Genomic DNA, 26926 nt, shown 5'->3' on the forward strand with positions numbered 1-26926 from the left:
TTGTTCTGTTCTAGATCTAGGCACCAACTCTCTCTGTGTTTTCCTTCAAGATACAAGACCCTAAAGGCAGAGATTTGCCTGCACTTTGTGGGAAAAAATAGACCATCATTTGGGAGCTTAGAAGAATCCTAGTGTCAGGATGGCCGAGTAGTCTAAGGCACCAGACTCAAGGCTCTATCTTCCCCTCTCCTGGGTATTCTGGCCTCTGTATAGAGGCGTGGGTTCAAAACCCACTTCTGACATGTCTTTTTGGGGGGAAGGATAGCTCAGTGGTTTGAGCATTGGCCTGCTAAACCCAGGGTTGTGAGCTCAATCCTTGAGGGGGCCATTTAGAGATCTGGGGCAAAAATTGGGGCTTAGTGCTGCTTTGAGCAGGGGGTTGGACTAGATGACCTGCTGAGGTCCCTTCCAACCCTGATATTCTATGATTAATCCCAATCCTTGGTCCTGCATATTTAGCTCCCAGCCAGCAGTTTCTCCCTCTTTCATTTCTTTTGAGCTAACTACAAATAGCGTCATGTCTCCTTTTCATGTCAGAAACTTCTATTGACTGATGATCACATTTCCGCTGCTTGGAACTTTTCTGGCTTCTGCACTACCCCGGTGAAGTGGGCTAGCGAAAGGATCTGAGTCCTCGCTCCCACTTCCTCTATCCAGAGGCCTCCCTGTCCTTGAGGACTCCCCTTCCACTCTCCAGTCTGGCAGAGTCCTCATAACCCCAACAAGGCTGGGCCCAGGATTCCTGGGGGGCTTGACACCCAACCCTGCTGTGGTCACCTAGGACAGGGGCTAGGGTGTCCCCACTCTGGGGTACTCTCTCTGCACTGGGCACTTCCCTGACCTACTGATCATTACATACAATTTAAAGCAAATACAAGTCATTTAAATCAACAACTAATTTTAAAAAGAATAAGGAAAAATGGGAAAGGTTAAAGGAAACACATCAACCCGCTCTGTGGCAGGGACATCACAAACAGTGTCTCTGGAACGTCAGGGCAGTTCACAGTCTGTTCCTTGTAAGTCCCAGGCCTCCTTCTCAGGCTCTGGCTGTGCTGCAGGGATGCTGTGGGTTGGACACTTGCTCTGGTGGTGGCCACACACTCTCAGGCTCTAGGTGGCAGGGCCCTTCTTCCCAGCATTGCCCCCACCCTGTCAGGGTTACCAACCCCACTCCGAGTCTGGCCTGCAGAGCCTCCTGGCTCAGACATCAATCAAACTGTGCTGGACCTGCTGCCCAGGTTCCCCCCTCACTCTCCCCAGCTGCTCACCACACCGGGCTCCGGACTGCTCCAGCCCCAGCCCCAGCTCCAGCTCCACTCTGTCTCAGCTTCAGCCCCACTCTGCCTCAGCACGGCTGCTGCTCTGCATCCAGCTCCCTGGGCTGCTTCTCTGGCCTCTCTGGCTCTGGTTACTACAGCTCTCCTCCCAGGACAGGTCTGCTCTGCAGGCTGCTTCTGCGACTCTGCTCCCAGCTGACCTGCTTCCTGGGCTGCTTTTCTGCCCCCTCTGGCTCTGGTTGCTGCAGCTCTGCTCCCAGGGCAAGTCTGCTCTGCCTGGGCTGTGCCTCTGGCTTTGGGGCTGCAGCTCTGCTCCCAGGACAGGGTCTGCTCTCTCTGGGATTCTTTTCTGGTCCCTCTGGATCTGGCACAGCTCTGCTCCCCAGCTCAGCTTAGGCCCCTGCTTTCTCCTTAGCTCAGCCCCGCTCTGTCTGACCCATGCAACTCCAGCTCACCCGGAGGAGGACGGGACCTCCCTGGCCTCCTGACTCCCTGATTAGGCTGCCCGCCCTGTCATTCAGGTTGACCTGAAGCATTGGTCTCTCCCCATTGTTCCTGGAGACTCTCAGTCTCAGGGTCCTGATTTCCCATCGACCCTTCCCCCTTTAGTACTGGGAGCTAGCAAGTAAAACACCCTCACTGAATGTTAGTAAGGGGGCAACAGTCCCCTTACAGTTTTTTTTGAGCTAACTACAAATAGCCACATGTCCCCTTTTCATGTCAGAAACATCTATTGACATCCCTTTTTCCTGTATAGGCAGGGTCAGGGTGTTAGGAATCAGAAAATAATCACTGGAAATTTCTAAGCCAGCCTTTTAACATACAACATCACTTTCCCCTGTTAAAATAACTCTTATTTTTTTCTATAACACTCCTTCAAATGATGTTAACACAAGCTCTGAGCTACTAATTTCCTTACTGTTCCCTTCATATTTTTAGCAGAATACATTGACATAAAAGAGAAACAGAAAACAAATTAAAACAATTTTCATTATTAATTGAGGGCATGTCTTCTTTTATATAAAAAAGTCGGTTTATTACCATCTTGTTTTACTCTCAAGCCTGTTTTTATAAATCATCACTGATGAAGTAACAAGGAGTTACCGAAATGTACAAGGAATTAATACAAAGTGGTTGAAATCTTCAGCCTGAAAAAATCTCTATGAAAATAAAGAGGGGCTGCGTGGAGACTATGAGAGGGAAGTAGTTATATGCAGCCCAGTGCAGAGCTGGAGACAATGTAGAAAGAAGTAGAGTACAGATCACTGAAGGGGGACAATCAGCTGCTGAAGAGTTATTTTTTCCCTCTCTTGTCTGGGGTAGAACAGAAGAGGAGAAAAATCCTCTCTCACTCTCATAGGATAATGGAACCATCAATCTGTCCTCTCTTCATGTTGTATTAAAGCTCAGAGACAGGAAAAGACATTTCCTGTCTAAGATCGTCCTGAGAACAGAGAATGCATTTCAATTCAGGTTGAGAGGATAACCAAAATAATGACACTGTACCTTAAGCAGGAAAACATTCCGCCCAATGTGGGGCTCGAACCCACAACCCTGAGATTAAGAGTCTCATGCTCTACCGACTGAGCTAGCCAGGCTGTACTTATAGGGTGGTCCCATGCATAGTGACAGTGTGGAAGGAGCCCTGTGGCCATTTGGGCTCTGAGTTGTCTTTTCTGACAGTAACCTTCTTTCCTGGTTCTTTCACCCTGTTCTAAATAGGAGCTGTTACAAGGCTCCAGGCGCTTGAGGGTTGACCACCGGATAGCCACAGCATGATGGATCACCCCCACCTTTCTGCTTTACACACCACAAGCCAACTCCCGCTTTAAATAGGGTTGTGTTACTGTAATGAAAGCCAGTTTCACTTTCTCCTTTTCTGCTGCTCTTCATTCACAAACCTGACACCCCCTAAAAGGTGCATTCCCCTACCACCTCTAGCCTCCTTTATTCAACCCTATATTAACAGAAAAGAGAATAAGAAGAACTCAGTTAATTCATTAAACTAGCACAGTTTCCCCTTTGGTTACGTTAACAAGAGAGATCTCTCAATAGAATAACGTCTCCAAGCAGCAGCTGTGGGGCCTTCGGGGTGTAGCAGATAAAACTCTTTGTCAAAAGGATTTAAGAAATAAAAACAACATGAACACTGAGCTGCCCCTTTCCGTCTCCCTCACGCCCAGGGAAATCATCCCTCTCGCCTCTAACTAAAACAATTCGGAAATCTCTCAGCCAGTGCTCCTGGCGCTTTCCCAGGGTCTGGGAGCCGGGTCTTAGGGGAAATGGGCTGGTTTTGGATTCGAACTATTTGCAACGGGATAAAACTTTAATAATGCAAAACAGCTAACAGAATTAGTTTCATTCCACCTGTTTTTCACTGCAGACATTAAAAGACGTGATCTCAGCTGCTAAGGAAAGAGTAAGACAACCTTTTGGGCCACTGAGAGTCATTATTCACTTGCTCAAGTGATGTCGAGTCATTTAACTTTCCCCCCATCATCCTCTTGAGATGCCGTTTAATGTGAACGGACCCCTTCGTTCTGTGCTGTTTGTTAGTATCATGCCCTAGAAATAGATGAACTCCTGGAGAGGGCTGTTTGACTGAGCTAATGTGGGAAAGTCACCGCTTCCCAAGAGGGGGCAGACAAGCCGGTTCCCCCCACTCCACACTCATTTTTCCAGGGCATCACATCCCCCTGGGGAGAAGCTCCTCAAAGGAAACGTGTCCCCAGGAGTGTCAGAGAAGGGGATGACTGTTTGCCTTAGGAGGTGGGTGAGGGAAACCTGCAGGTAATTGAGTCAGTCCAGCTTCTGATGAAAGTATATGTGGCAGGGCCGCCCAGGGGATTCAGGGGGCCTGGGGTCTTTGGCGGCTGGGGTCCTTCCGCTCCGGGTCTTCAGGGCCCTTCGCCGAAGACGTGGAGTGAAAGCACCCCTGCCGCCGAAAACTCTTGTGGGGGCCCCTGCGGCAAATTGCCCCACTTGCCCCCCCTCTGGGCGGCCCGGATTTGTGGGGAAGGGCCTGGGACACCCGATGAGGCCGAGGAGAGGAGAGAAAGGGTGTTCAGCCCTTTAGCTGCTTCCTAAGCGCATTGAATTGACAAATTAGGAGTAGGGGTAGGGGGCAGGCAAAGCTCAGGGTCCCTTTACATACAATCAAACTCCTGTCAGGTGGTATCAAAACCCCGCCCTTGGCCTCTGGGACAGAATTACTGTCAGCTCCATGTGTCCTCCTGGAAGAGGCTCTAGGCAGGCAGAAGAAGCTGAGTGGGTTGCGCTGGGGTAAATGATAGCAGAGGAGGCTTGTTCCTCTTGAGATTTGTTTGTGTTGCTCTTGTGATCCTGCTGTAGGAAGCTGAAGCTTAAGTGGAGTTTGTTTCAGTAGCCTTTGGTTGGGCTCAGGCTGTGACCCTGAGGTTCCTTCACTCCCTGTTGTTGTCCCTTATGGAGAATGGCCAACTTCACAACTTGGAGACAAGGTAGCCTGAGAAAGCCAAGTAGAGATAACAAAAAGCTACACTACCACTTCCCTTGTGGTCTAGTGGTTAGTGCTCTCACCACCAGTCCCTGGGTTTGATTCCTGGTCAGGGAAAAAAGAAGCTTTTCAACAGTTATTTCTTCGCTTCAGATTGAAAGAAAAACAGGAGTTTTTCCAGACGGCCCCTACTTCTTCATGGTGCTGGAAGGGCTTTGGAGACCATTTCAAAATGGTTCTCTGGTTGCCTCAGAGCAGAATGTTCCCACTGTGGACCTTTTATACAAATAGAGCTGTGCAAATCACTTATCCTTTTGCTTGTTAGCTAGCCTAACCAAATTATAATAACAATAATAATAACAATCCAGGTTGACCCAAGATTATTTTTTTTCAGTTTTCTTGTTGAAACAAAACTAAAAAAAAAAATCATTTTTGTCAGTCAAAATATTTCAGTAAATAAAATATTCATGCAAAAACCTTTCACCCAGCTCTATAGACAAGTCTTCAAAATTAACCATCTGGAGAGATTCAGGATCATTGGCCTCTTCCATTCCTGAGGTCTAACTACTGAAGGGTTCTGAGGGTGAACAATAGTGCATACCTTTCCACCTGTAGGATACTGGCTACCATCTTGCTCAGGGGCTACGCATGCAAGGCAATGTGGGTTAGTGTCAGGTCTATTTCTTTTGCTCTGTCCAAATGTCTGCGGAGCGGTGTTTGTTTCACATTGCATATAAAAATAAAATCAATTTTGTTGAAACTTGGGATCAAGGACAAAATCTCTACTGAGTTCAACAGAAGGAAGGTTTTCTCATCATGTTCTAGCACATGTTAAAAGCTGTGATGGTTCTTAGAGCTTCCAGACACATTGACCAGAATTTTCAGAAGATCTCAATTCCACCACTAGAGCCAGATTTTCAGAAGAACTCAGCTCGCAGTTAGGCACCTAAATTTCTGGCCAGTTTTTCACTCAGTCTGAGCTATTTTGAAAAAAAAACCTGGTACAGTTGGTGGGTGCTGGCTACTTGACTATGTAGCCTACACTGCAGGAGTTTGAGGTTCACCATTGTTTTCTCATAATGCTGTGTCTGTATTCTGCCTCAGTTCTGGTGTCCATCTTTTATTCTCATAATAAGTCAGCAGGGAGACTAAAACACCTCAGAACTCACAAGGCTCCAGAAAACCTGCAAATTTGGCTTAGGGTGAATGTTTATACATATCATCTGTGCTGTAGAAGGGCTCTAGGAGTTGAAAGACATGTAGCATCTTGGCATCCCTGAACAGCTCATAACATGTTAAAGAAAGCTAGGGTGGATAAGGTGCATTCTTTCTAGTGTCAGGCAGGCCGAGAGGTCTGAGGCACCAGACTTAAAGCTCTGCTTTGTTGGGTGTTCTGGTTTCTGTATGGAGGCATGTATTCAAATTAGGGTGACCAGATGTCCTGATTTTATAGGGACAGTCCCTATTTTGAGGTGTTTTTCTTATATAGGCTCCCTATTACCCCCCACCCCCTGTCCTGATTTTTCACACGTGCTGTCTGGCCACCCTAGTTCAAATCCCATAAATGTTTTCTTCTACCTGAAGAAATGGCTTCATTTCCATCTCCCTTGTAACATTACAACACCAACTGCTAAGTGTTTCTAATAGAGTTGTTGTAAGAGAAGTTCGAAAGCAGGCACGCACCGTGCCTTTTGTTTCTACTGATCAATATTTGTTTTCCTTCATTCCAAGCACTTTTCTCAAATACATCTGTGTTTCCCACACATTTTGTTCATTATTCTTTCCCTTTATGAAACTGTAGATTCTTAATTTAATTGCCACATAACTCTGCTCATGAATTATGGGGAAACATGGCCTTTTATAGCCCTTTCCTATGCCCTCCTTCCTCTCACTTACATGAGTTTTCTTAGGGGACTATTCACTGATTTATTGCCCTTCACATTTCAAAGGAAGGTTCAGAATCATTTATGTCGGGTTCACTTCCTTGATTTCTGTCTAATTTTTTATTTCACACAGATGGGAAAGTCTGTTTTTGAGCAGTTTAGTGCAGGGGTTCTCAACCTTTTTCTTTCTGAGGCCCCCTTCAACATGCTAGAAAAACTTCAGGGCCCAGTAGGTGGGTGGGAACTTGGGGCTCTACGTGGCAACTCTTGGGCATAGGCATAGTTTGACTTCTATTTTAAGAGGGGTGGGGAAGGCCTGGTGGGACTCTGACTAGCTCTGTAGAACAGGGCCCAGGGAAAGAGCGCCACCTCCACCCCCTGACTCACCTCAGCAGGCCACCCACCTATCTGGGGCTGTGTGAGGGCTCTGTTGGGCTCAGAGCTGCCCCAGCAGCTCTGACCAGCTGCGTGAACAGTCAAAGGGGATTGGGAGCTGAGGAGTAGCCACAACCCCTGGCACGAGCAGCAGATGGGGGAATGCCATGGCTGCCCACTCCATGGTCCCACCAGCTTTTACAGCCCTTTCCTATGCCCTCCTTCCTCTCACTTACATCAGTTCACTTATGGGACTACTAACTTATTTATTACACCTCGCCTTTCAAAGGAAAGTTCAGAATCATTTATGTCCGATATACTTTCTTCATTTCTTTCTAATTCTTTCTTTCATAGAGATGAGGAAATGTGTGTTTGAGGAATTTAGCTTACCACTCTCTCTTTCTAGGTTGAAGCAGGCACAATTAAAACCTTCCCTATACGCAAATGTCTATGTGAAAATATTTTCTAAACTATGGCAAAGATGGTGGGCAGAGTTAGTGGTGGGGCAGATTAATAATCGGCTGTTCTTTATGTTGGTGCTTGCTAATTGGCCATTTGGAATTTTAATCAATGATGACAATACACTCAAAAGGTAACCTCAAAATGTGGAGAAGAAATGGTATGCGAGCTAATAAGTGGTTCTTGGTGTAACACTACAAGTGATGCATGTGAGTGTGAAAGAAGAATTTGTTCATGTGTTATGGGGTGTTTGCTATGTCATTGTAGCCATGTAGCTCCCAGGAAAGCTTGTCTCTCTCCCTAACAGAAGCTGGTCCAATAAAAGCTATTACTCCACCCAACTTAGCTTTTGGTAGCCGCTCTACCTGAGAAATGAGCAAATAGCCTCACAGCAGATAAAATGGAACAAAGACATTTAATTCCTAACAGAAAAATGAACAATGCCCCTTTGTCAGTTCCAACCAATCTCTGACAAATCTGCAACCTCTGTGGAGATGACTGTTTTCCAAAAAAGCCAGCTATTAGTTAGACAATATCGCTTCAGAAATATGCATGGAATTAGATTTATGCTGTCATATTGCTGGGCATCCCAGAAACGGAAAGATTCATTGAGTTCAACACACAAGTGAAATGACAGGGGAGATTAGAGTCAGCCAGCTCTGCCCCTTCTTATACTTCTTACTTTTTCTTCTCGTTCATAAGGGAGAGAGCAGAAAACAGCCATATAGTAATACATTTTGGGAGAGGGGAGCTACATTTCTCTCAACTCTAAGGGTATGTCTACACTACAAAATTAGGTTGAATTTATAGAAGTCGAATTTTTAGAAAGCGATTTTATACAGTCCATTGTGAGTGTCCCCACTTAAAACCATTAAGACCATTAAGTCGGCGGAGTGTGTCCACAGTACTGAGGCTAGCGTCGACTTCCAGAGCATTGCACTGAGGGTAGCTATCCCAGAGTTCCCGCAGTCTCCACTGCCCATTGGAATTCAGGGTTGAGATCCCAATGCCTGATGGGGCAAAAAACATTTTCGCGGGTGGTTCTGGATATATGTCGTCAGGCTCCCATTCCCTCCTTCCCTCCGTGAAAGCAACGGCAGACAATCGTTTTGTGCCTTTTTTCATGGGTTATCCATGCAGACGCCATACCACGGCAAGCGTGGAGCCCGCTCAGCTCACCGTCACCATACGTCTCCTGGTGCTGGCAGACATGGGACTGCATTGCTACACAGCAGCAGCTCATTGCCTTGTGGCAGCAGATAGTGCAGTATGACCGGTAGCCGTCATCGTCGTCTCCTGGTTGCTCTGGCCGGCCTTGATCAGGTCAGTCGGGGCACCTGGGCAGACATGGGTGCTTCTGGCAGATCTTGGTGAGGTCTGTCAGGGGCCGCCTGGGCGGGCATGGGTGCTCCTGGCAGACCTCGATAAGGTCTGTCAGGGGCGCCTGGTCGGACATGGGTGCTCCTGGCAGACCTCGGTAAGGTCTGTCAGAGGTGCCTGCACATAAATGGGAGTGACTCAGGTCATTCTCTTCTTTAAGTTTTGTTTAATGGAGATTCAGTCCGGCCTGGAATTTTGGCAGAGGGATAGCTCTCCCAGCCAGCAGCACCGTCTGCTGCCAGCCTACCCCTCCCTCCCTCCGTGAAAGCAACAGCCGACAATCGTTTTGTGCCTTTTTCCGTGCAGGCACCATATTGCTATCAGCATCGTCATCCACCCGCCGCTTCCGCTGCCACTCTGCTCTCCTGCAGACGCCATACCACTGCAAGCATGAAGCCCGCTCAGATCACCGCGGCAGTTATGAGCATTATAAACACCTTGCGCATTATCATGTAGTATATGCAGAACCAGAACCTGCAAAAGCAGGCGAGGAGGTGACGGCAGCACGGTGATGAGAGTGATGAGGACATGGACACAGACTTCTCTCAAAGTACAGGCCCCGGCAATTTGGCCATCCTGGTGGCAATGGGGCAGGCTCATGCCGTGGAACGCCAATTCTGGGCCTGGGAAACAAGCACAGACTGGTGGGACCGCATAGTGTTGCAGGTTTGGGACGATTCCCAATGGCTGCGAAACTTTCGTATGCGTAAGGGCACTTTCAAGGAACTTTGTGACTTGATTTCCCCTGCCCTGAAGCGCCAGAATACCAAGATGAGAGCAGCCCTCACAGTTCACAAGCGAATGGCGATAGCCCTGTGGAAGCTTGCAATGCCAGACAGCTACCGGTCAGTCGGGAATCAATTTGGAGTAGGCAAATCTACTGTGGGGGCTGCTGTGGTGCAAGTAGCCAATGCGATCACTGAGCTCCTGCTATCAAGGGTAGCGACTCTGGGAAATGTGCTGGTCATAGTGGATGGCCTTGCTGCAATGGGATTCCCTAACTGTGGTGGGGCGATAGACGGAACGTATATCCCTATCTTGGGACCAGACCACCAAGGCAGCCAGTAAATAAACCGCAAGGGGTACTTTTCAATGGTGCTGCAAGCACTGGTGGATCACAAGGGACGTTTCACCAACATCAACGTGGGATGGCCGGGAAAGCTACATGACGCTCGCAAGGTCTCCTTTTTTTGGAACTATGCTGGGCTTCCTCAGACTCATTGTCAACTTCAGTAGGTTGGTGGAGTCTCCATTGCACTGAGGAGACAAGAACAGAAAGTGGAGGATTTCCCTGTACTCAGGGTCACAAGCTGAGCCCAACCAAAGGCACTAAAACAGCTCATATTATGCTTCCTATTCAGCCGTCAGGATCACAAGAAGAACACAGAAAACTCAAGACGAACAACCCTCCTCTGCTTTCATTTATCCCAGTGAAACCCTTTCCACCTCTTGGCAGCCGGTGTCAAGTGGAGTGCCCCAGGGGTCGGTCCTGGGGCCGGTTTTGTTCAATATCTTCATAAATGATCTGGAGGATGGTGTGGATTGCACCCTCAGCAAATTTGCGGATGATACTAAACTAGGAGGAGTGGTAGATACGCTGGAGGGCAGGGATAGGATACAGAGGGACCTGGACAAATTGGAGGATTGGCCCAAAATAAATCTGATGAGGTTCAATAAGGATAAGTGCAGGGTCCTGCACTTAGGACGGAAGAACCCAATGCACAGCTATAGACTAGGGACCGAATGGCTAGGCAGCAGTTCTGCGAAAAGGGCCTAGGGGTGACAGTGGACGAGAAGCTGGATATGAGTCAGCAGTGTGCCCTTGTTGCCAAGAAGGCCAATGGCATTTTGGGATGTATAAGTAGGGGCATAGCCAGCAGATCGAGGGACGTGATCGTTCCCCTCTATTCGACATTGGTGAGGCCTCATCTGGAGTACTGTGTCCAGTTTTGGGCCCCACACTACAAGAAGGATGTGGATAAATTGGAGAGAGTCCAGCGAAGGGCAACAAAAATGATTAGGGGTCTGGAACACATGACTTATGAGGAGAGGCTGAGGGAACTGGGATTGTTTAGTCTGCGGAAGAGAAGAATGAGGGGGGATTTGACAGCTGCTTTCAACTACCTGAGAGGTGGTTCCAGAGAGGATGGTTCTAGACTATTCTCAGTGGTAGAAGAGGACAGGACAAGGAGTAATGGTCTCAAGTTGCAGTGGGGGAGGTTTAGGTTGGATATTAGGAAAAACTTTTTCACCAAGAGGGTGGTGAAACACTGGAATGTGTTACCTAGGGAGGTGGTAGAATCTCCTTCCTTAGAAGTTTTTAAGATCAGGCTTGACAAAGCCCTGGCTGGGATGATTTAATTGGGGATTGGTCCTGCCTTGAGCAGGGGGTTGGACTAGATGACCTCCTGAGGTCCCTTCCAACCCTGATATTCTATGATTCTATGATTCTATGATGCTTCCTCTGCCTAGCTAGAGGCTCATCCAGGAAAAACACTCAGCTGGTAGGAATTCTCTTTTCTAACCTTTCTGGGGCCACATTTCCTTTGAGGAGCTTTTTCCCTAAGGGGGACCTGATTCCCTGTGAAAATGTGTGTCTTGTGTGCAGGGGACCAGCTTGTCTGCCTCCTCTCTGGGAGCTCTAAAGCTTTCTCTGACTTTTCCCCACTAAATGTATCAAACAGCACCTCCCTCTGGTGAAAGAACACTAAATTCCACCCTCCAAGAATTCAGCTAATTCTAGGGCATGATGTTGTCAGCAGAAGGAAAGGGCTGGTTTTGTTCTTGTCATTTAAATCTCAAGCACTCTTTCTTTCACACTCAAGAATACACCAGGATACAGTTTGGGTTTTTTTTTTTGTGATGTTGTTTTTATTTTTTATTTTTTTTTGTTGATTTGATGTAGCTGCTAATTTTGAGGGGGGACCCTGAAAGTGTCTAGTGCCAGCGGGGAGAGTGTTTTCCTTGTCACTTAGTCGTCACACTCTGTTTCCCCTGAAAATTCCAGCTGCTTTGGTAGTTAGTGTGGGTCCTCTCCACAATCTTAGGCAGGAAATATCTCTTCCTGTCTCTGAGATTTAGTAGAAGATGAAGAGAGGACAAATTGACATTTCCATCCTCTTCTGAGAGTAAGAGTGGATTTTCTCCATTTCTATTCTACCCCAGCCAAGAGAGGGGAAAAATAACCCTTCAGGAACAGACTGCCCCCATTGATCGATCAGTAGCATCTCTACCTCTTTCTCATTGTCTCCAGCTCTGCACTGGGCATATAACTACTTCTGTTTCATAGCCTCCCAAGTCCTCTTTAGTTTCATGGAGATTGTTTTAGGCTGAGGCCTGCTTATAATATTGGATGCCCTTATAATATTGGAAATTGTTTTAGTTTGTTTTCTGTTTCTCTTTTATATCAATACACTGTGCTAAAAATACTAAGGGAACAATAAGGAAATGAGTAGCTGAGAGCTTGTGTTAACATCCTTTGAATAAGAACAAGAGGTTGAATGTTCAGAAGTGTTATGGGGAAAATGTTATTTAAAAAGGGGAGAGTGATGTGTGTTAAAAGGCTGGCTTAGATGTTTTTAGTTATTATTTTCTGATTCCTCACACACCAACCCTGCCTGGCCAGGAAAGTAGGGTAAATGTGATCAACAGTCAATAGATGTTTCTGACATGAAAAGGGTACATGTGGTGGTTTGTAGTCAGCTCAAAAGAAACAGAAGGGGGGAAACTTCTGGCTGAGCGCTAAATCTGCAGAACTAAGGGTTGGTATTCTTCTACAGACATATTTGTTGTGTAGCCAGCAAGCTCCCAAATGATGGTCTATTCCTTCCCTCAACAGGCAGGCTAATCGCTTCCTTTAGATCTTAAAGTTTCATGAAAGGAAAAACTAATTTGGAAGAAAGCATAGAAGCTATGGATGCATTTGAGAAAGGACTTGGACTAAAAGGAACCAGAGACCAACACTGCTTCTGCCTGCTTTCAAACCAGGTACTTTTCTTGTTTTGGGCAAACGTGATAACCACTACACTACAGAAACCAGCTACTTGCACATTTTTGGCCCTTTTCTAAGGCTTTCTTAGTATCCACTGCATCACCTCAATCAGTTTCCTTTTGAGGAACATTAAAACAAAGTGCAACAAGAAAGTATAATTTAACTCAAATAATCATCACAAATCCTGCAATATCTCTTCCAATTTACCCATCTTACAATGAGACAAAACACAGGCAAACCTACGAACCGGCCAAGCTCACATCCACTCCACTTTTCCATGGATATTTCTCTGACAGCTCCTAGCGACCCATTCAACAAGACAAGAAACCCAAATGAAGTAAAGTCAAGGGAAATTTTCTCACCACACGTTTCACTGACTGGGAAGAGTCCTTTAGAAGAGAAAAGTTTTGCCATTTAATGCCATGGAATGGACAAGGGAAGAAGGAGGGAAAGAGAAGGGAATAAGGAAAAGAAAGTGCAAAAGTAAAATACATCTGGAGCATCCTGGGGAGTGGATATGAAAATGGTGGTAATGCTATACAGAGCACTAATTAGACCAGTTATTGAGTATGGATGCCTGGCCTTTGGATCAGTGATGAATACAAATCTGAACTAGATTATATCCACACACACGCATTGCATATCAGGTGGTGACTTCATTACTGTATCTCTGTAATACAGATAGCAGCAGCTGGTGGAAATACCTATAACTCTTAGAACAAAGCTCCCAGACTTAACCTTTTTGGGCCAAAGTACGAGGTAATAGTGAAGATAGCACTAAGCTAGCCGATTAGGACAAAAACTCAAAATTCCCCATGTAAGTAGGGTACAGAAGTGGATAACGGATCTTAATGAAAAGAAGGGATTGAAAGAGACCAAAATCTATAGCTATGGGAAAATACTCTTATCACTATAAAAGTCGAGAGACACACGGAATTATATAATGAAATAAATAAAAGAATGATAAACAAGATGTCACAATTATATTGACTTGCTATAAGTGGGGACACTATTGACAAATACATACAGAGGGTTCCAAAGAGGAAGAACAGAGTGGGAACAGCTTCCTGTGTGCCCTCACTTGGACTCAAGAAAGCTGTATGGCTAACTAACTATGTATCCGTCTTTACGGCTGAGATACACAGGGATTATGCTAGCACTAAATCGTGCTTTAGATGTGTGGCCAGCTGCTGTGGCCATCCTGTCTGACTCCTTATCAGGGCTGCAGCAGGCAACTCACAGTGGTGAGTCTGACAGCAGAAATTATTTTCTTAATGAAATATGACTGCTAACAGCCAGACTGGTGGAATTGGATATAACCAACGTAATTGCATGGATCCTGTTGAAGACAGGGATAGCAGGCAACGAATTGGCTGGCAAAAAGTGCTATTAATCACAAACAAGTTGACCTCGGGATCCTCTTAAGCAAACTGGAATTTAAACACCTAATCAAAAGTGAGCTAAGGAAGGAATGGCAAGAACTGTGGGCAAATGAAATGAAGAGGAAAAAATTCCATGAAGAAAGCTCAACAGTTGAAAATCTGGATATAATCCAAGACCCTGAGGGGAGCAGTGAAGTGGCTTTATTTAGAATTCTAAGCAGGGCATTGCAGATTAAACAATCATTTATTTCTAATTAACCAGCATAAAGGTGGCTTATGTTCAACATGTGAGAGGTATAGGAAACAATAGATCCAATCCTTTGGGATTGTTAAAACTCTACCAATGGAATGAGGTATTTTCTTAGAAACTCAGTGGCCTTAAAGTAACAATTTTTCTTGCAACATCTATCAAGAATACAAGGACAATAGGGACCAATAAAATCAGCTTTTCTGCAATTCTTTAAGAATACTGGGAAGGGTGTGAGACTAAGTCATGAACAAGACACGAAGTACAGGGCATGGCAGTCATTGACTCAGGAAGTGAGTCTTCTACATCACAAAACCCAAGAAGTGTGCAGGCAACAACGCGGGTCCCTAGCTATCTCACGCCTGCCCTGCTGCTTTCTTCCTGGGCTCCCAGTATTTACCCTGGCTCCAACTTGGATTCTGACTCCCGATTGATTCTTGGAACCACGACACCAACTGTGATACCTGGTACTGACCCTGAGCACAATTCCTGATTCTGTCTCCGGCTCTGACCCTCGGCTTGACTCTTGACCCTGATACTGACTCTGACCCCTGGCTTCAGTTCTGGGATCTCCAGTTCCTACCACTTGTCCTGCCTACCTCTGCCCCGCATCCTGACACAGACTATGTGTCGTAAAAATGAATACAGACACTTCCCACGTTCTTCACAGAAGGTGAATCTTAAATTGCTCATGCTTAATCGCTCAAGCACTTTAATACCCCGGTTCGGAAGGTGATATATAAATGCAAAGCAGCAGCAGTTTGGAATTGGGTGCTCACCTCTATTCGTAGGACAGCTTACACTTGAGTCGATGAACTCATTTCTCAGGGTTTGAGACAAGGTGGGTGAGGTAATACCTTTCATTGGACCAACTTCTGCTGGCGAGAGACATGTTTTCGACTACACAGAGCTCTTCAGGGTTTGGCAGACAGGACTTTGGTTCCACTGAGGTTCTTGTCTTTCATCATTCTGCAGAAATGGGACTTTCTCAGTAAAGAGACCTGCAGTTACCTGAAGGGATGAGCTGGTGCCTGTGATCTATCCTTGGAAAATGGGCTTCCCCTTCGATTTAATAAGTGTACATGCACTCTCATATTTGTATTCTTTCTTCATGCTTTTCAATACAGTCCCACTTCAACCTTTCTCCCACTTGGTTCATTTTGAGTCTCCAAAGCTTTGTAGCTAACAATGCCCAGTGTGACTTGCAATTATACAAGTCCCACTGTACATCATGTTTTAGTCTAATGATCCTTTGTAGAAAATATTTTAGAACATGGACAAACACCAGCTTACATTTTTGGGAGATGCCTAGGATGACCAGATGTCCTGATTTTATAGGGACAGTCCTGATTTTTGGTTCTTTTTCTTATATTTGCTCCTATTACCTCCCACCCCCTGTCCCCATTTTTCACGTTTGCTGTCTGGTCACCCTAGAGATGCCTGTCCAAGGTGATGGCCAGTTATAATGTTCTTGCACTGCCCCTTTATTAGTATTCAAGATATGCTGCCATCTAATGACAGGTTTATTTTTGAAAATAACTGCCTATATCTCACTCTTATAACATGCTGCCACCTAGTGGCCATTTTACAATATGACTTTCCCATTATTGTATTGGCTACTGAACTCTATTGGTCACTAGTCTGTATTTCTGATGCTACCCTCTCATTTCCTCTACCCTGCTGCCATCTTGTGTTAATTTCCGAGCATGACAGTCTGTTGCTCTTCTCTCCTCTAGTGGATTTTTCTTGCTATAGTCTCTTTCTTTAGATTTAAAAGTTAATCAAATCTCGTGAATTAATTCCATAAATATTCAGAAACTCCCTCTCCCTCCTGATTACAGGCTGAAATGTTAAGACTAAATCTAACAATCCTGGTATATTGAGCATTTCAGTGCCCTGTAGGAGAAGGAATGATTTTCACCCCCTCACAAGAGATCAGTTCATGCCATATATTATGAAGTGGAGTAAATTCTCTCTTAGTTTCCTGTGATGGTGATGGTGACGTGGTGAGGGACTGGCAATGCCTTCTCTGATTCCTGAAATTAACTATGTAGCAGTACTAAAATACAGCTCTTTGGAGGGTGGATCTTAGGAAGGGGTAAAACCAGGCTAATGTGCAACCTTAGCTGGGAAGTGACCCTCCACACTCCATAATGAGTGTGGGATGATAATATAGGAACAAGAAAGGCACTGGGTGAAAAAAGATGCTGTCCCTGAACTCAGAGTCTAGAAACAATCTGGCATGTGTGATCCGGCCTAGTAAGATTCTGTCACCACTCCCCACCTCATTGTGGCACACACTGAGCCAGATCCCCAGCTGGTGTGAATCAAAGTAGCTCCATTTCTGTCAGTGGGGCAGATCCACAACTGAGGACCTGTCAAAGACATGGATCTCAAGCTCCAGCTCTGTGAAATATTGCTATGAACGCTGACTGGCACTGCGGTTGGAAGGTGAGGCTAAAACTCTTAATATTCACCTGAAGAAGAGCTCTGTGTAGGTCGAAAGCTTCTCTCTTTCACCGCCAGAAGTTGGTTCAATAAAAGATATTACCTCACCCACCGTGTCCCACTAATACTCAAAAAGCACATTCATGCCCCTGTTTGGAAGGTGGTATAGAAATGCAGTCAGGAAGACAGTGCTCACCTGTAACTACAGGCCAGTCCAAGCTTGAAGCAATGAGCTCTTATTTCTCAGGGCTCAGCAGCAAGAACTCCAGTTCCTCTGCTGAGGTTCTTGTCTGTCCTCTCTCTGCAGAATCTGGATTTTCTTAGTGAAGAGTCCTGCATTTATCTGAAGAGATGAGCTGGTGCATTTGGTCTTAGTTTGGAAAAGGGGCTTCCCCTTTGATTTACATAGTGTAAATGCTCCTTGATATTTCTTTTCTGACTTCACGCTTTTTAATAAGGTGCCACTTCAACCTTTCTCCCACTTGGTTCATTTTGTGTCTCCAAACTTTGTAGCTAACAATGCCCAGTGTGATATGCAATTATACAAGTCACACTGTACATCTTTTTTAGTCTAATGATCCTTTGTGGAAAATATTTTAGATCATGAACAAACACCAACTTACATTTTTGGGAGATGTCTGTCCAAGGTGTTGGCCAGTTATAATATACTTGCACTACCCCTTTATTAATATTCAAGATATGCTGCCATCTAATGGGCATTTCTGAAAATAGTGGCCCATATCTCACCCTTAGAACATGCTGCTGCCTAGTGGCCATTTTACAGTATATCTTTCCCATTATTGTATTGACCACTGAAATCTATTGGTCACTAATCAGTATTTTTGTCCTCCCCTCCTGCCCACACTGCCTCTACTCTGCTGCCATCTAGTGTCGATTTCCCAGCATCACAGCCTGCTATTCTGCTCCCTTCTAATATATTCTTCTTTTTGCTTTCCCATTTTTGTCTCTTACATCACCTGGTGCCCTTAATTTAATATAACAGCCCATTCCTCACTCCTTAACATCTGATACAATCCCCAGTTCATTACATAGCATAGAGTTCCTTTTCCCTTCAGTGCTCTTTCCTCACCACTTATACACCGTTATACAGCTTCAGCTCCCTTTCCACTTCCCTCGGTTGGTCATCTGGCAACATAACGTCTCCTTTCTTGCTGTTCCACTTTGGCTGCTGTCCATTGGGTCAGTGTTGTTTGTCTAAGTGGAAGGACCAGGGACGGAAGTGGCTATAACCATGGTCCCATCATGGAGTTTTTAACTGGGCACCAGGCAGAATGGAGACAAAATTTTAACCAGTTTTTTATATCCATAAAAAAGCCTCCTGGTGACCGTTTGACAGACCTGACCCCAGGAACAGCCTCAGTTGCCCTGGCAAAACCCCCAGCTGGGTCATAAGAATGACCATACTGGGTCAGACCAATGGCTCATCTAGCCCAGTATCCTATCTTCTGACAGTGGCCAATGCCATAGGCTAGGGACACCATCCCTACCCATGCTGGCTAATAGCCATTGATGGACCTGTCCTCCATTAACCTATCCCGGGGTCTGGGCAGTCCTGGTGCCCCTGGCTTGTGAGTCTACCTCTTTGTTTGCCCAACCTCCCTGCCTCCAAGGGCCCAGTGAGCCTGGAGCTGTTGCTTTGCTGGAGCTGGTCACAGCCGGGCATAGCTCAGATAAGAGCTATGAAGCTGTTCCTGGTGAAGTGTCCAGAGGTCACTGCTGGTCCTGGTGGTTTGCATCCGGCCTGTGTGAGCGCAATGGAGTTGGTTGGTTTGTGCAGGCGAGAGAGCGAGAGCCTGGGGCACTGGGCCTGGTGTAAGACCTGAGGCCTGAACCATAGTCAGCAAAGTCCGGCCATGCCGTGAACCAAAGTCAGGCGATGTATTACAGCAGATGCTTACAAGTTCACTGTCTGATACATGACCTAAGCAAAGGTATTATTAGTGTTGTTAACACACAGGTGTGATGGGTTGGATCACAGAAACCCCCTGGGAGCTGCCACCTCATGTGCCAAGACTACTTCTGATCCTGCTTTCCTGCCTTGTCAGCTTAGGACTCCAGCACCCTGCCTGGTTTGAGCCAGACCCGCTAGCCTGCTGCAAACTCAGACCCAGGTCTGAACCACGTCCCCTAACAGCTGTAGGCTTAACTGAAAGCATCTTACAGAAATGTTCCTGTCCTTGACACTCATATGCCCAACTCCCAAACCCTGAATAAATCGGTTTTACCCTGTATAAAGCTTATACAGGGTAAACTCATAAATTGTTCACCCTCTATAACACTGATAGAGAGATATGTACAGCTGTTCCCCCCTCTCCCCAAGTATCAATACATACTCTGGGTTAATTAATAAGTAAAAAGTGATTTTATTAAATACAGAAAGTAGGATTTAAGTGGTTCCAAGTAGTAACAGACAGAACAAAGTGAATTACCAAGCAAAATAAAATAAAACCCGCAAGTCTATGTCTAATAAAACTGAATACAGACAAAACCTCACCAGTTCCAGTAAGCTTCCTTTTACAGACTAATCTCCTTCTAGTCTGGGTCGAACAATCACTCACACCCCCCCATAGTTACTGTCTTTTGTTCCAGTTTCTTTCAGGTACAGGTTTCTCTCAGGTACGAGAGGCTATCTTCTTAGCCAGCTGAAGACAAAATGGAGGGGTCTCCCACGGGCTTAAATAGACTTTCTCTTTTGAGTGGAGACCCCCACCTCCCTCCTATGCAAAGTCCAGCTCCAAGATGGAGTTCTGGAGTCACCTGGGCAAGTCACATGTCCATGCACGATTCACAGTTTTTACAGGCAGAAGCCATTGCCCCACATGGTATCTTGAATGTCTCCAGGAAGACTTCTTATGTGGCTCAGCAGAGGGGATTACTGTTCCCTTACAAAATTTCCCCTATTTCAATTAATGATATCACTCTCCTGAGGCTGACACAGAAAGATAAAGACCGAATGTTGCATAAATGCGACCAAAACCCAGGACCATTCGCTGCCATGCTTTGTGCTGCAATGATTCCAGACCACTTGCTACTGGCTTGGTGAGGTAAAATGTCCTACCATGGATGTTAACACAAGCTCTGAGCTCCTCATTTCCTTACTGTTCCCCTCATATTTTTAGCACAGTAAACTGACATAAAAGAGAAACAGAAAACATATTAAAACAATGTCCAGTATTAGACATTGAGGCCACATCTTTTTTTAAAAAATAGGTTTATTGCTATCTTGTTTTACTCTCCAAAGAGTGACAGAAATGTACAGGGGATAAATAAGATGTGATGGGAATCTTCAGCCTAAAGCAATCTCCATGAAAATTAAGAGGGCTGGGGAGGATTTGAGAAAGAAGCAGTTATCTGAACTACTGAGTGCTGGCGAAGATGTAGAAAGAAGTAGAGAAGCTACATATCACTGAAGGGGGGCAATCAGCTCCTGAAAGGTTATTTTTTCCCTCTTTTGGCTGGGCTAGAAGAGACTCAACTCTCACAGGATGATAGAATTGTCAATTTGTCTTCTCTTCATGTTCTACTAAAGGTCCGAGACAGGAAGAGACATTTCCTGCCTCAGATCATTGAGAGGACAAAGAATGGATTTCATTCTGGCCTGAGAATATAAGGTAAAGAGTGATATCTTAGGCTGCAAGATCAAATGCCCAACATGGTGGCTCAAACCCACGATCCTGAGATTAAGAGTCTCATGTGCTACCAACTGAGCTAGCTGGGCTGTGCTGCAAGGTGCAGTAAGGGCACAGACAGTGTACAAGGAGCCCTAAGGAACTGTCTTTGCCAGCTGAGATTCGTTTTCTGACATTTTCCTTCTTACCTGGTTCCTTCGCTCTCCAGCTAGCAAACAGGGCCTGTTACAAGGCTGGTTAGATGCTGGTGTCAAGATCAGAGAAGTGGGGTTCATCTAGCAGCTGCTCAAAGAAACCTGTGTGGGTGGGCAAAATTTAGGATTCTCCCATGAGGAGGAGGTGCTGTTGGACTCATCCAGTGGGGCAGAGTCAGAAAAAGCTTATCAGCTCCCAAACAGGGGGCAGACAAGATGGTTCCCCGCCTGCCACCAGACACATATTTTCGCAGGGAATCCGATCCCCCTGCGGGAAAACTCCTCCAAGCATGCGCGGCTCCTGGAGTGTCAGAGAAGGGACGCCAAGACAGCATATCTCTTTCAACACCTACAGCACACCTGGTTTTTAGACACAAGCACACTCACCTAAAGTTGCAGGTTTCCTAGAACCCTGTGAATTCTGAGGTGTTGTAGTCTCCCTGCTCACTTAGTAGGGGAATAAAAGATGGACACTAGTGTAAGCAGAGTCAGGATAGCTCCACCCTGACATCTGGTGGGGAGGTGTGGCAAGTTGTGGAAAAGAACTTCAGGGGCTGATCTCATTTGCATAGGCACACCCACCCTGCCTAGCATGAGCCCATAGCTGCCCAAATGTTCACTTTGGCTGCTGTGGGATCCCCAGTCTGTTATTGGGGCAGGAAGAATAAATTGTAATTATCCTGATTATGTGAATCAAGGACAGTGCAACTGTACTTGGCCTTTTGTTATGATGGAGGGACTCACCATCAACTAAGTAGCACTTGCTAGGCAAGGGACATGGGGTCCAAAAACTCAGTGAATGGAGGGAGAGAGGGTCTGGGGCTTGACATACTAATTGTACTTCCTCTTCTTTCCATTGTGGAATATCAGAGCTAGTTTTGATTCTATTAAGAATCTAGTTACAGGCTGCTGAGCTGAATTCACTTTGGGCTAATGGTGCACCAGCACTGAGGCTCCCCTACTACAGGCTGAAATCACAAAAGAGCTAAACTTACTAAGAGCTGAAATCACTGAGTGTTGTGTAAAGTAGTGGGGGAGCCTGAAGGTGTATTGCGGAGCAGTTTGTGGGACAGCTGGCAGAGCAGAGTGGCTCGTGGGATGGCTGGAGCAACTCATGGGGTGTAGCTGGTAGAGAGGAGCGATTCGTGGGATGGCTGGTGGAGCGGAGCCCCATGGAGAGGTGGGACAATCAGCTTTGGACCACGTAAGGTGCCCCTTACCCCCCCCCATCTCCACCCAGGCTGGGAGGTAAAACTCTGCAGATAAACTTTCAAGTTCTGGTGCTGCACTGACCAGGGACTTCTCCAATATGTACTGCAATTGCGAGACCGGCTTGACCGAGCTGGGACCCTCACCCAAGAAAATCTTCAGGTGGCCCAAGGGATCCAGGAGTGGTGCTATAACCACGGGGTCCGAACAAGAAGCTTTGCACCTGGGGATTGTACTTCTACTCCTCCCATCAGAAGAGTCGAAACTCCTGGCCCAGTGGCAAGGCCCATATGAAATCATCCAGCAGGTGGGGCCTGTCACTTGTAAGGTTCACCAGCCTGACCGGAGGAAGAAGAAACAGGTGTACAATGTGAATCTCTTGAAACCCTGACAAGCTCGGGAAGAATTGCTAATCGCCCCCTACCCACCCTAACCAGCCCTAGGGCCCCAAGTGCCTGAGTTGGACAAGATGGAGGAATCCCAGTTGAGTGACACACTGTCAGCTGATCTGCGGAAACAAGCTCAGTGCCTCCTGGAAGTCTTCCAGAAGACCTTCACCACACGCCCCAGCCAGGCTACCATTGTACGGCACACGATCTATACAACCCCGGGACAGGTGGTCCGGGAAACGACCCGCCCCCTCCCACGGCAGATGCGGAAGATCATGGAGGAGGTCCAAATGATGGTAGAATTGGGAGTCATCAAGCGGTCGTGAAGCGAGTGGCCCAGTCCCACTGTACTGGTACCAAAACCTGATGGGAGCCATCACTTCTGTATTAACTTTTGGAAGGTAAATGTGATCTTGAAGTTTGACGCCTATCCGATGCCACAAATTGATGAGCTCCTTGAACGTTTTGGAACCGCCAATTATATCACCACACTTGATCTCACAAAAGGGTATTGACAGATCAACCTGGACCCACCTTCCAGAGAGAAGACGGCGTTTGCCACCTCGACGGGGCTGTATCAATTTGTCTGGATGCCCTTTCGCCTCCCTGGGGCCCCAGCTACATTTCAGCGCATGATGGATCACTTCCTAAGTCCGCATATCACCTACACGTCCACTTACTTAGACGATGTTGTTATCTATAGTCACCAATGGGAAAAATACTTACTCCAGGTAGCAGCTGTCCTGCAGACCATTCGGAAAGCATGCCTCATGGCAAACCCGAAGAAATGTTGGATTGAATGGCAGGAAACTTCCTACCTGGCATATACCCTAGGACACAGCCTCGTACAGCCCCTTGTAGGGAAAATCCAAGCCCTGCAGGCCTGCCCAGTGGCAACTACAAAGCGGCAGGTACGGCAGTTTTGGGGCATAGCAGGATACTATCGACACTTCATCCCCCAGTTCGCATCTATTGCGGCTCCCCTCACAGCTCTTTTAACAAAGGACAGCCCACATCGAGTACGATCATCAGCGGAATGCGAAGAGGCATTCTAAACGCTCAAGGAGAGCCTGTGTTGGGAACCTGGACTATTCAGCCCAGATTTTGACAAAGAGTTCCTGGTCCAGATGGATGCTTCAGAGGTGGGGCTAGGGGAAGTCTTCTCCCAGGAGGTGGATGGAGAGGAGCACTCCGTCCTCTACCTTAGCCGGAAGCTCTTCCCCAGAGAACGCCACTATGGGGTTATAGAAAATGAGGCCCTCAACATCAAATGGGCGATTGAGGCCTTCAGGTACTACCTTTTCAGAAAACCCTTCATTCTGATAACCGATCATAATCCCCTAAAGTGGTTGGGCACCATCAAAACCGCCAATGCTTGGCTGATGAAATGGTACCTCACCTTGCAGCAGTATGCCTTCACTATCTGACACCACGCAGGGAAACAGAATGCTAATGTGGACTTTCTGTCCCACCTAGAGGCTGTGCTCCTTTTGACCTGCTGCTTACAACCCAGGAAGAATTAGTAGGGGAAGCAAAAGTGGATGGGAACCTGGGAGGCAGTGACCATGAGATGGTTGAGTTCAGGATCCTCAAAAAGGAAGAAAGGAGAGGAGCAAAATACGGACCCTAGACTTTAGAAAAGCAGACTTTGACTCCATTAGGGAACTGATGGGCAGGATCCCCTGGGAGAATAACATGAGGGGGCAAGGAGTCCAGGAGAGCTGGCTGTATTTTAAAGAAGCCTTATTGAGGGCACAGGAACAAACGATCCCGAAGTGCAGAAAGAATAGCAAATATGGCAGGTGACCAGCTTGGCTTAACAGTGAAATCTTCTTGTAAGCTTCCTTTTTGAGTTTAAGCTCACCGAAGTGGAAATTTGGACAGATGACTAGGGAGGAGTATAAAAATATTGCGAGAGCATGCAGGGGTGTAATCAGGAAGGCCAAGGCATGATTGCAGTTGCAGCTAGCAAGGGATGTGAACGATAACAAGAAGGGTTTCTACAGGTATGTTAGCAACAACAAGAAGGTCAGGGAAAGTGTGGAACCCTTACTGAATGGGGGAGGCATCATAGTAACAGATGATGTGGAAAAAGCTGAAGTACTCAATGCTTTTTCTGCCTCAGTCTTCACAGACAAGGTCAGCTCCCAGACTGCTGCACTGGGCAACACAGTATAGGGAGGAGGTGAGCAGCCCTCAGTGCTGAAAGAACATGTTAAGGACTATTTAGAAAAGCTGGACATTCACAAGTCCATGGGTCTGGATCTAATGCATCCAAGGGTGCTGAGGGTGATTGCAGAGCCATTGGCCATTATCTCTGAAAATTCGGGGGAGGTCCTGGACGATTGCAAAAAGGCAAAAATAGTGCCCATATTTTAAAAAGGGAAGAAAGAGAACCCAGGGAACTACTGACCGGTCAGCCTCACTTCAGTCCCAGGCAAAATCATGGAGCAGGTCCTCAAGGAATCCATTTTGAAGCACTTGGAGGAGAGGAAGGTGATCAGGAACAGTCAACATGGATTCACCAAGGGCAAGTCTTGCCTGACCAACCTGATTGCCTTCTATGATGAGATAACTGGCTCTGTGGATATGGAGAAAGCGGTGGATGTGATATATCTTGACTTTAGCAAAGCTTTTGATACGGTGTCCCACAGTATTCTTGCCCACAAGTTAAAAAAGTATGGATTGGATGAATGGACTATAAGGTGGATAAAAGCTGGCTAGATTGTTGGGCTCAATGGGTAGTGACCAATGGCTTGATGTCTAGTTGGTAGCCGGTAACAAGCGGAGTGACCCAGGGGTTGGTCCTGGGGCCGGTTTTGTTCAACATCTTTATTAATGATCTGGATGATGGGATGAATTGCACCTTCAGCAAGTTCGCAAATGACACTAAGCTGGGGGGAGAGGTAGATAAACTGGAGGGTAGAGATAGGGTCCAGAGTGACCTAGACAAATTGGAGGATTGGGCCAAAAGAAATCTGGTGAGGTTTAACAAGGACAAGAGCAGAAGTCCTGCATTTAGGAAGGAAGAATCCCATGCATCGCTACAAGCTGGGACCGACTGGCTAAGCAGCAGTTCTGCAGAAAAGGATCTGGGGATTACAGTGGACGAGAAGCTGGATATGAGTCAGTAGTGTGCCCTCGTTGCCAAGAAGGACAAAGTCATATTGGGCTTTATGAGTAGGAGCATTGCCAGCAGATTGAGGTAAGTGATTATTCCCCTCTATTCGGCACTGGTGAGACCACATCTGGAGTATTGGGTCCAGTTTTGGTCCCCCCCCCCTACAGAAGGGATGTGGACAAATTGGAGAGGTTTTTAAGGTCCGGCTTGACAAAGCCTTGGCTGGGATGATTTAGCTGGTGTTGGTGCTGCTTTGAGCAGGAGGTTGGACTAGATGACCTCCTGAGGTCTCTTCCAACCCTAATCTATGTTTCTATGATTTATCCTGCTATAGCTCTGTGAGGTGGATTACCCACTCTCCAGCACAATTTGCATTTCTTCTTCAAGGGCTGGGCTACACACTGTGTTTTTAACAATAACCAGATCATTGTATTCCAGCTAATCAGCATTTTCCAGCAGAAAACTTCCATCAGAAAATGTTCAGCCATCTTTCCTGTTTTGCTTGAACACTATTCCATCTTACTGCCAGCTTCAGCTGCTGGGGATATGATATGCAGCTGTGTACTCCTCCACACCTATGAGTTTTCCCCTAGTCCTTAGTTTACAAACTCCTCTACAACCTTTTTAATTTTACACGCCAGCAATCTGGGTCTGGTTTGGTTTAGGTGAAGCCCATCCTTCCTGTATAAGCTCCTCCTTCCCCAAAAGGTTCCCCAGTTCCTAATAATACCCTTCTCCCCAGGGCCGGCTCCAGCTTTTTTGCCGCCCCAAGCAGTGAGGGAAAAAACAACAACAACAACAACAAAAAACCAGCCTGGTTGAGCTGCTGCCGAAGAGGAAGAGAGGGACTGCAGGGCCTGCTGCTGAATTGCCGCCTAAGATCCGGACGTGCCGCCCAGATGATGGACGGAGTGCCGCCCCTTTCTATTGACCGCCCCAGGCACCTGCTTCCTTCGCTGGTGCTTGGAGCCAGCCCTGCTCCTCCCTATACCATTATCTCATCCACACATTGAGACCCTGTGGTTCTGCCTGTCTACCTGGCCCTGTGTGTGGAACTGGGAGCACTTCAGAGGATGCCACCATGGAGGTCCTGGACTTTAACCTCTTTCCTAGCAGCCTAAATTTGGCCTCCGGGACACCTCTCCTACCTTTTCCTGTGTCATTGGTACCTATGTGTACCAAGACCACCAGCTCCTTCCCTGCACATATGCCTGTCTAGATCTCTTGAGAGATCCGCAACCTTCGCACCCAGCAGGCAACTCACCATGCGGTTCTCCCGGTCATCGCAAACCTAACTATCTGTATTTCTAATAATCAATCCCACATTACTATAACCTGTCTCTTCCTTCTAACTGGGATGTCCTCAGTGTGAGAGGATACTGTGATGTCATCTGAAAGGAGGATCCCAATTATGGGATTGTTTCCCTCTGCTCCAAATTGGTGTTC

General features: G+C 46.6%; 1 long non-coding RNA gene and 2 other non-coding genes across 3 annotated transcripts in view; 2 read left to right on the forward strand and 1 right to left on the reverse strand.

Annotated features, from left to right (window-relative positions):
• Positions 1-26356, forward strand: part of LOC141998775 (uncharacterized) — a 57670-nt gene extending 31314 nt beyond the window's left edge. Inside the window, exon 3 of the long non-coding RNA XR_012641922.1 lies at positions 26223-26356. This is a non-coding gene — a long non-coding RNA (uncharacterized LOC141998775). The remainder of the gene's footprint in view (positions 1-26222) is intronic.
• Positions 134-242, forward strand: TRNAL-CAA (transfer RNA leucine (anticodon CAA)). The gene is made up of 2 exons: positions 134-171; positions 197-242. It is a non-coding gene; the product is annotated as a tRNA-Leu (tRNA).
• Positions 2803-2875, reverse strand: TRNAK-CUU (transfer RNA lysine (anticodon CUU)). Its single transcript has one exon. It is a non-coding gene; the product is annotated as a tRNA-Lys (tRNA).
• Positions 26357-26926: the final 570 nt, after the last annotated feature.

Source organism: Natator depressus, chromosome 14 (assembly GCF_965152275.1).
Source record: "Natator depressus isolate rNatDep1 chromosome 14, rNatDep2.hap1, whole genome shotgun sequence".
NCBI lineage: Eukaryota > Metazoa > Chordata > Testudines > Cheloniidae > Natator > Natator depressus.